The sequence below is a fragment of the Mustela putorius genome, unplaced genomic scaffold (genome assembly GCF_011764305.1).
Source record: "Mustela putorius furo isolate JIRA1106 unplaced genomic scaffold, ASM1176430v1.1 tig00000193_pilon_pilon_pilon, whole genome shotgun sequence".
In the NCBI taxonomy this organism is placed as follows: Eukaryota; Metazoa; Chordata; class Mammalia; order Carnivora; family Mustelidae; genus Mustela; species Mustela putorius.
In genome coordinates, this window is record NW_025421309.1 from 658314 (window position 1) to 667682 (window position 9369).

Below are 9369 nucleotides of genomic sequence, written 5' to 3' on the forward strand. Positions count from 1 at the left end.
ATGCATCTAGTGAGGCAGGCCCCGCTACGGACCAGGCACCACCCCAGGTGCTTCTCATCTGGGATCTGTAAACCTTGCAGCAAGCCCATGAAAGTGAACCTCTGGCCCATGTTACGGACCTTGAGGCTGGCATCAGTGGCCTTGCTGGAGGTGGCATGGAGCTCCTGGGTGGGCGGCACCGAGATCTGAACCCTGATGGGTCTTTGTAATAGCTTTCTGACTTAGTTGAAGGCCTTAACACGCAAAAAACAGTGACTGGATGTGGGGGTGGTCCCCATGTCCCCCCACAAGGTCGATCTCTGCTCTTCTGGCCCCGCTGGGCCGGGTTCTCCCAGGCTCTAGGTGGCAGGGAGATTTCCAGAGGATTAAACCCAGCCTATCCTGCCTCCCCACCCCACCTCAGCCTGGAAAGGCCAATAGGCCCTCCCAAGACTGCCCAGCAGCTCTCCTTTTGTATAAAAAGTTATTGACTTATCAAGGTTAAAATACATTCAGCGCAGGCCAATAAAACAGGGATACGGCCGCATCCCGGCTGTCACGCGCGGCCTGGTTTTCATGGCAACAGGCTCTCTTCTGCACATGAAACGGTTCAGTTGTGCAAAGTTCAGGCGTTACATAAACAGGGAGTTAACAACAGCCGCAGAAATCAATGTCTGGCCAGGCATGGCCTGGGGAGATAGCATTGATTGGGCCCTACGCTGTTGCTGTCGATACGCCAGGTCTCTGCTTCCTGCCCAGTCGCTTTGGGCTCTCTCCTGAGGCCCCAGCCCCTGGCTCAGGGCCAGAGAGCTCCAGAAAGGTGCCTCCGCCCTGGCCCTAGAGCCCCTCTCTGGCTGGGATCCAGCAGGGAGGGGATCTGTTAAGCTGTCTGCAGCTGTTTCATAAACTATTCTATGGCTCAAAGATGCCATTCCGTTGCCTTAAAATAAGTTCACCCTATTGTTAATAGGAAAAGCATCTCTGCCTTTTGAGCCCTCCTTGAGACAAAGGACAATCCCATTGTCCCTGTGTTTAGCCGTAAAAAACCAGCCATATGTCAAGATGTGCCCCAATAGGGTCAAATAGATCAGGATATGAAACCAAACTGGCTGGGTGACCTGGGATAAGTCACTTGACCTCTCTGAGCCTTGGCTTCCTGTTTTCTAAGAGTAACAGCACCAACTTCATGGGGGTAGGGAGGAAGAAATGAGGGGACACGTGTGAAGCCCCTCGCTTAGGGCCCGTGTCAGGAAGCTAACCCGCTGTGTCTCTCTTCTACTATGCATTCCAGCAGGTACCTAAATGGGGTAGAAAAGAAACAGGGAACTAGGAAGTGATATTTGAGCTCCAATCCCAGCTCCTCTGCTAGCTGTGTGTCCTTAGGCAAGTCATTTGAGCACTCTGAGCCTGGGCATTCATTCCCTAATGTAGTATGGCAAAGGTGCCTTTGCAAGAGTGAAGAACAAAATGAACTCACTGTTCTGGGCAGGCAGAGGTGACCAGTAAAGCGTCATCAAATCAGGTCCTTCCTCCAGTATTCCAATGTCAGATCTACCCACCCTCAGAGAACGGAAGCTCTCATGGAAATTTCTCTCAGGAATGGGAGGGTTCCAGAGGAAAGAGTTATCTGTCCCATTTACTGGAATGTTCTTAAGGGCAGGAGCCAATCCTTGTTCATCTTTCCGTGGTCAGTGCTCGGTGCAAAGCCCAGGTCTATAGTAAGATATCTGTGCGTGTTTGTTGAACAAAGTTAAGCTTATCCCAAGAGCTGACTAGGCCTTCTCTATGTGGCATGGGATAGCATAGAGACAGCAGGATGGCTAGGATGGTTTAGGATGGGTTTGGAGTGCTTCTTGCCACACTGGGTATGGCACAAACATCTGTTCATTTGCACCAGTAAGATGTCAGGGGCTTGTTTGTTACAGCGGTAGTGTTGCTGTTACAAACTCACAGGACTTCCCAAAAGGGACTAGGAACACTGCCCCCCTCTCCCTGCCACCCCCAATACAAACACACCAGCACAGTCCTCTCCAAGCCATGAAATGTTATAGAGCTGAGAGGGGGACCCTTATTTAATAAAGCAAGTGCATGAATGGAAGAATCCAGGTAGTGGATATTTTTGGTATATTTGGTATATTTGTGGTAAACGTCTTTCAACTTTGCTGTATGTTCGAAATGTTTCATCATAAAATGATTGGAAAAAATATCTATTCCGATAGTTTCAAAATTTTCCTAGGAACCTTAGGGCTTTAGGAAGATGTGTCAGGGACCACTGGTTATGGTGGGGGAGGGCAGAGGAAGCTGGAAAAGGGAGAGCCCCAGGGTCCCCGCTATCATCCTCTGCCTCACTCACTTCAACTAGAGCTCAGTCCATTTCTTCTCTTTTTCATATTGGAGTTCTGCGTGTGATTTTCATTCAAGGAAAGGTTTCTACTGTTCCGACAATAGAAGCCTGAAAGCCACTGAGTTCAATCCTCTGGGGTGATTGATGGGGAAATCAGGTTCAGAGCAGGAAGAGACTTATACCAGATTGTACAGTTAGCCGGTGGCTGTGTAGAAATTCACACCCAGGTCTTCTGGTCCCCAGGACATCATTCTCTAAGGCTTTCTGGAAATTCTATGGGGATTCCAACCCTGGGGACTGCTTGGAGGCAAAGAGGGCAGGTGTGGCACTCTGGACAGGACTCCTTCATATCCTGTACCCTCCAGCTAGAGCCTTCTGCCTTTGGCTATGTTCTATGTTGGGGTCCTAGGTATTTGACCTAAGTGTTCTGCAGGTGGGGAGTGACCACTTGGGAGGTAATGGAGGGGGACACTGAAGAAGACTTCAGTGGGGCCAAGAGTTTCCTGGATTGGAATCCTCCCCTTCGATCCCTGCACCACCCCCTTCTCTCTAGCTGTGGTGAGATGGATGGGGAGAGTCAGGGCTGGGACAGACCACTCAGGAATGATGGATTTGGGCCCTGACCAGAAGCTCCCAGGGTCATCTGGGGCCATGGGCAGAGGTGAGAGTTCAGCCAGCGAGGGGCAGGTGGGTCAGTAAGGGCCAGGGAGTCAGCTTGGGGGTTTGAGGGCTAATAATGGAAGGAATGGGGTATACCCTAATCCCGGAACTCTTCTAGTACCAGTTGTCATATTCATTCATTCATTCATCCATTCATTCATTCATTCATTCATTCTACTATTACAGCATGCCAGGCTTAGGCGGGGCACTGGAATTCCAGGATAAATGGGCACCATTCCTGCAGGGAGAAGGGCAGCAAGGCAATGAACAGTACAACCTCACCCTGCCCTAGCGAATGATCAGTCACATGTCCCTGGGCAGGTCCCATCAGCCCTCAGAGCATCAGTTCCCCCTCTAGAGAATGAGGATAGTTGTAAGTCCAAACAGAGAGCCTGTGATGCAGGGGGTACAGAGCTCGGTGCGGAGAAATGGTGACCCTCCTCCCCAGGCTGCCGATCAGAAGAGAAGTGTCAACCTTGCCCATATGGACTGTTTCCAGGAATCATGGGCATGGATTCAAATCTTTTTTTTTTTTTTTAAGATTTTATTTATTTATTTGACAGACAGAAATTACAAGTAGGCAGAGAGGCAGGCAGAGAGAGAGGAGGAAGCAGGCTCTTGAGGAGCAGAGAGCCCAATGCAGGGCTCGATCCCAGGACCCTGGGATCATGACCTGAGCTGAAGGCAGAGGCTTTAACCCACTGAGCCACCCAGGTGCCCATGGATTCAAATTTTAACTCCACATAGTAGCTGTGTGACCTTGGGCCAAATCACTTCCCTTCTCTGGACCTTGGTTTTCTCCTCTGTAAAAGAAGCATAGTATTAACAGTAACTTCTTTATCTGATGGTTGTGAGGTTTCAATGAGTTAGCATATGGAAGCATAGGGTCACCTGGCTGGCTCAGTCAGCAGAATGTGCGCCTCTTGATCCTGTGGTCGTGAGTTCGACCACATGGGCATGGAGCCTACTTAAAAAAAAATACATATATATATAAAATGTAAGATATATTTATATAAAATGTATTTGTATTTATTATATATTTATATAAATTTATATTTATATATAAAATATATTTTATATAATATATGTAATATATATTATATACATATAAACATATATATGTATACAGAGAGAGAAAGAGAGAGAGAGAGACTCTGGTCTATTACAGCAATAATAACACTATTGGACTATTGGTGAATATCAGCCTAGTGCTAGGGGAGACCTTGCTGACAGTCTAAACCTAGCCTGGTGTCCAAATGCCAACTCTGACCCATCTGGGGGAATGCCTAGAGCTCTGGTTTGGACTGGCTTTACCAGCCTCTCCAGGCTCAGTGAGAACAGTACCACAATAGATTAGCAATGCCTGCCATGGGCAAGGATGGGGAGACTGATGAGAGGCATGCCTTCTATTAGCCATTCCCAAGCCCTCCCCTTGTACAGATGGGGAAACTAAGGCTCAGAGAAGAAAATAAGACTTGCTCAGGGCCACACAAACAATCACAGACATGGTTCCTGTGCCGGCCTTCCTGATTCCTCACTGGGCCCTGGTCTATGTCATTTAATCCTGTGGAGAAAAGTCATTATTTCTCCATTACATTTCTCAGCCTGTTTTCTGGAAGGGAGTTAATTGATTTAAACTTTTCCAGGATGATTCTCCCTCCTCCACCCCTCCCCTGGGCCCCCAATTCTATTACCGCTCTGCCTCTCGGAAATGAGTAGGTGGCATGTGTGAGGACAGGCACAAAAGTCTCTAGGCAGGGCCTCTAAGTGTGTGTGAAGAGTGTGGACCTTCCCTGAAGCTGGGTCTTCTGGGGACCTCCAGAGTTAATGACAGTAACTGCCAGGACCCGAGTATGTGGTGTTCTTTTTCCTCAACCAGCTCCTGCTTATGCTGTGTGTAGGTGTGGCTCAGAGTACGTGGCTGGTCACATCTGCCTAATTTACAGACAGGGGAATGGAGGCACCGGGATGGTCCCAGAACTGGGATTCAAACCGAAGACTGCCTAGCCCCGAATTCTTTGTTCTCTCCTCTCTCTAATCACTGCCTCCTTTGCTCTGTCGAAACTCAGTCACCCTAAATGCCCTTTCAGATTCTCCCTCCAGACCCATGGGCTTGGTTGAGGGGTGATCATTGACACGCCACTGGATGGATAAGGAAATCGAGGCCAAGTTGGGGGCAGGTGGTAATGGATCCTGAGCCACATGGCAAGTGCGGCCAAGACTCCGTCTTCATCTGCCCCTGTGGGGAATCAGCAGAACAAGAGAGGCTCAGAATAGGGCTGGTATGGCGGTCATCCTGGCTGATTCATCTTCCAAGCTGGAATATTTATTCATGCACCCCATTTAATCAGGATATGCCGTAATTAGCGGCAGATTTGTGCCTCCTGCCTGTGGTATTATTTATTTCAGCTTCTGAGCAGCCACTTCCCTGGTCCCAGTGTGCACTGGGCCTGGATTTCAATCAGATGGGGCCGTGGCAGAGCAGTCCCGGGGGACCTCACGGCAGCAATGCCCCCCCTCGAAATGATAAATGAGCCCGCAGACAGCTGCAATGTTGCCCAGCTGCTCTGGGGGGTGGCGTGCGTCAGGGAGGAAGGGGTGTTCTCACCAGTCCCAGGATCCTGTCACCGAGGACCTTCTCCACCCCCAGTGCCAGACCATAACCTGGCATCCCCATCCCCAGAAAGAAACAGCCAAGAGAGACAACACCATGCATGCCCCACCACTGTCCTGCTTCTGGGGTCCCAGGGCTGGAAGGAAATTGGAAGAGCCACCTGTCCCTATTGTTGTCTTGGTTCCCATTTTTACCTTGGCATCTCTTGGCCTTGACAGTGAGGAACACACTCTTCTCCTTGCAGCCCCCATGACTCAGAAATTCCTTCTGCTGTCTAACTTGAGTCAAGGTAAAAGAATCTGCAATGTGGTCCCCTAGATGATCCCATAAATGCCCCCCTCTGTTGCTATCTAGAAGGAGGCAGAAGATAGAGAAAGGATAGGGAGTGTGGACAGGGGTTCTTTGGGTGCTCAAGGGATTGGAACAGAAATAAAAGCTTGCCTTTATTGATTTGGCCTCCTGTGTTAAGGTCTTTATGTGTGTTTGGATGAGTTTCTTAACCTCTTGATGCCTGTGTTTGCTCAACCATAAAATGGGGATAACAGTGGGAGCTACTTCCTGTGATTGCTGTGAAGGTTAAGAGTTAATACACTCAAAGCCCTTAAGAAGTATCCAACACACAGTAGGTGCTCAGTTATTGTTCACTCTTGTTATTACCTGGTGATTATTACACTAACCTGACAAGCCAGGTTCACACCATTTTACAGATGAGAAAACCGAGGCCAGTAGCCAGTGCCTGACCCACGAGATGGCTCTCGTCATCCTCATTTTTCAGCAGGGTTGGGGGGGGCAGGGTCTGGAACACCAGGGACGCCCCAAGGTCTGCATCCAGCATGGTGAGGGCTCTGTGGATGGTCCCCACCCCTGCTTTGCCCTGAACTCTTCCAGAAGGTGGGGACAGAGGTACTGACCTTGCTGGGTGTTTTGGGAATCAAGTGAAGGCATCTGCGGGGGGCACCCAGTGTAGGCCTGGCAAGGAGAGAAGCCCCGTCGGGGTTGTGTAGCTCGTATTCCGGCCACAGATGAGCTGAGTCCTGGGGCTGGCTCAGAGGTGCTCCAGGCAAGTGTTTCCTGGGTGTGTAAAATGATCACAGCAAAGCTGGCACACCTCCCGGGGGTGGGGTTGGGGGGGCGATGCCAATTAGGCCAAATGCCCACAGGGGGATCCCATTGTGGCTGGCCTAGTTGGGACGGGTTTTGTGGCCGAGCTTCCGCCAGGGACAGCTGCTTTCAGGCCAACTGCCTTAACGAGGTCAGTGAGAGATGCGGCTGTACAGGTGTGGGGAGAGGGGAGCGTGCACCTGGGTCTTGTTTTGTAGATGAGGAAATTGAGACTCAGCAGACAGGTGACTTGCTGGGTGGGGCACAGGCTGTAAACCCTGGAGGCTATGGGAGGGCTCCTGATACAAGGTTCCCTGATGGCCACATCCATCCATTTTGCTCCAGAGCCAAAGCATCTTTGCTGTGTGGCCTTGGGCAAGATACTCAACCTCTCTGAGCCTCCCTGGCCTCAGGCACCATAAAGGGAATACTACCTACCTGGGGAGGGGCATGGGGGCATGATAGGTGTGAGCAGCACCCTGCTGCTCCAAGGATTCTGATCTTGAAACAGAACAAAGGAGTTTTGGGGGGTGGTCACTTCTGTGTCTATACCCTGTTCCTTCTCACTTTTTTCAGGCTGTTCCTAAAATGCCCTTCTCTAACTTTTCATTGTTTGGGTCCCAGCCCAACTGTCCCCTCCACCAGGAATCTCTCTTATCGCTCTTCCTCCACATATGGGATGAGTTTCACGTATGTACTCCCTGTTCTCCCCCTTGATCACATCGAACTGTGTCACCTGCTTCCTTGTAGTCGGTTCTGGGGCGAGGGCAGGGACCCCAATTATCTGGTTTATACTGCAGCCCTGGTGCCCAGCGTGGGTCCTGGCGCCCGGTGGTGCCAGTAAACATTTGTTTAGTGACTGACTCACTCTCTAAATGAGTGAATGATGGAACCAATTAATAGGATTCACTGGTATGCCTCTGTGGTCTTGAATGTGTCCCCCTAAAATTCATACATTAAAAACCTGATGCCCAAGGTCATGGTAGTAATGGGAGGTGGGGCCTTTGGGAGATGACAAGGTCCTGAGGAGAGAGAGCTCTCAGGAATGAGATCTGTGCCCTCAGAAAAAAGGCTCAAGAGCTCCCCTAATCCCTTTAGCCACAGGAGGACATAATGAGGAAGTCTGCAACCCGAAAGAGGACGGTTGCCCAACTGTGCTGGTTCCCTGACGTCAGACATCAAGACTCCAAAACTGTGAGAAACAAGTTTCTGTAGTTTATAAGCCCCTGAAACTCTGCGTATTTGGCTAACAGCAGCCTGAACAGAGTAAAACACATGCCCACCTCTTCTGGGTCAACCTTCATCCCTCTTCGCAGCGAATCAGGAAGCTGACAGCTGGGGTGGCCACAGTTTAGTGTGGATCCCTGTCTCAGAGGCCACACGGGTATAAAGCCAGGTTCTTTGCTCTGGGAGTTCACTGGTTTTCTCCAGAACGGCCGCGCTGGCTAGAGGCTGCTGGAGGGAAGCCAGCTTTGGGCTGTTCCGCTTGGGTACCTTGGTACAGCTTGGGAGCAAAGAAAAGACTGGAATCATGCAGGGTCTGGGTTCAAATTCCAGTCTTGGCACAACTGAGCTGGGGACCCCAGGCAAATGCTTTCACCTCCTGGGGCCAAAAGGTCCTCATCTAGGAAATGGACTTGGCATCCTGAAGCTGCGGTTCATACTTAGAGACGACACTGGGATCGGGCAGGGGGATGCCTACAGGCATATTCTGTTCTATAGCTGTACCTCCTCACCCGAGGGAGCACCCAGGCATCAGCTCAAGGGACCCTGACCATCTGCCAATCTCATCCCTCCTTCCTCTTCCACACGGAGGCTCTGCTCTCCACATGGAAATTGCCACTGGGAGAAGAGCTGCAACTATCCACGTTCATTTCCTGAACCTACTATGTGCCGGGCACTGGCTCTTTCTGCCCTCATGGGATCCTTCCCACTGCCCCACCCCACCCTGTTTGACAATTCAGGAAATGGAGACTCAGGGAGGGAGAACAGAGGCCCCCAAACATACAGCTGAGAAGTACTGGACCCTGGACTTGAACTTACACCCCATCCCACCTCTGGAAACAGCCTCGCTTTGAGTGATGGTTCTGTGGCCCCTCTGACATCAGAGAAAACATATATCAAAACCCCCATCCCAACTGGGGTACGAGAGCAGAAGGGGGGTTAATTTGGGGGGAGTGGGAACCAGACAAAGCAATGCAGCTCCTTGTAGAGACCACTGACTAGGATTATTGCAGTCTGATTAACAATAATAATCGCCCAGGAAAGGTTTTGAGCCCACCAAGGCCTCCTAACTCTTAGGATGGGTTCAAAATGTACCTCCATTTTATAGATAGGGAAAGTGAGGCTCAAGAAGTCGAGGTGGTGTTTTGGGAAGGCACCCAGCTTGGAAGTAACAGTGCCATGATTAGAATCCCAGGAATGTCCAAGCTTATGCTCCTTGGCCAGGAGCCTTGTCTGGAAATGATCAGGAAACATTTGTTTATTGACTGACTGATGGACTGAAGGAAGGAATGATTTAATGACTGAATGGCCAGCTCTAGGATGCCAACTGGGGGCACTGGCAGAGGCTGAGGCAGAAACTCCAAATCCAACCCAAGCCCCTCCTGACCTTCAGTGGGGCCTTGCCTCCTACAAGGCAGAGGTGGGTGGCCAGCTGGTGGCAAGGCAG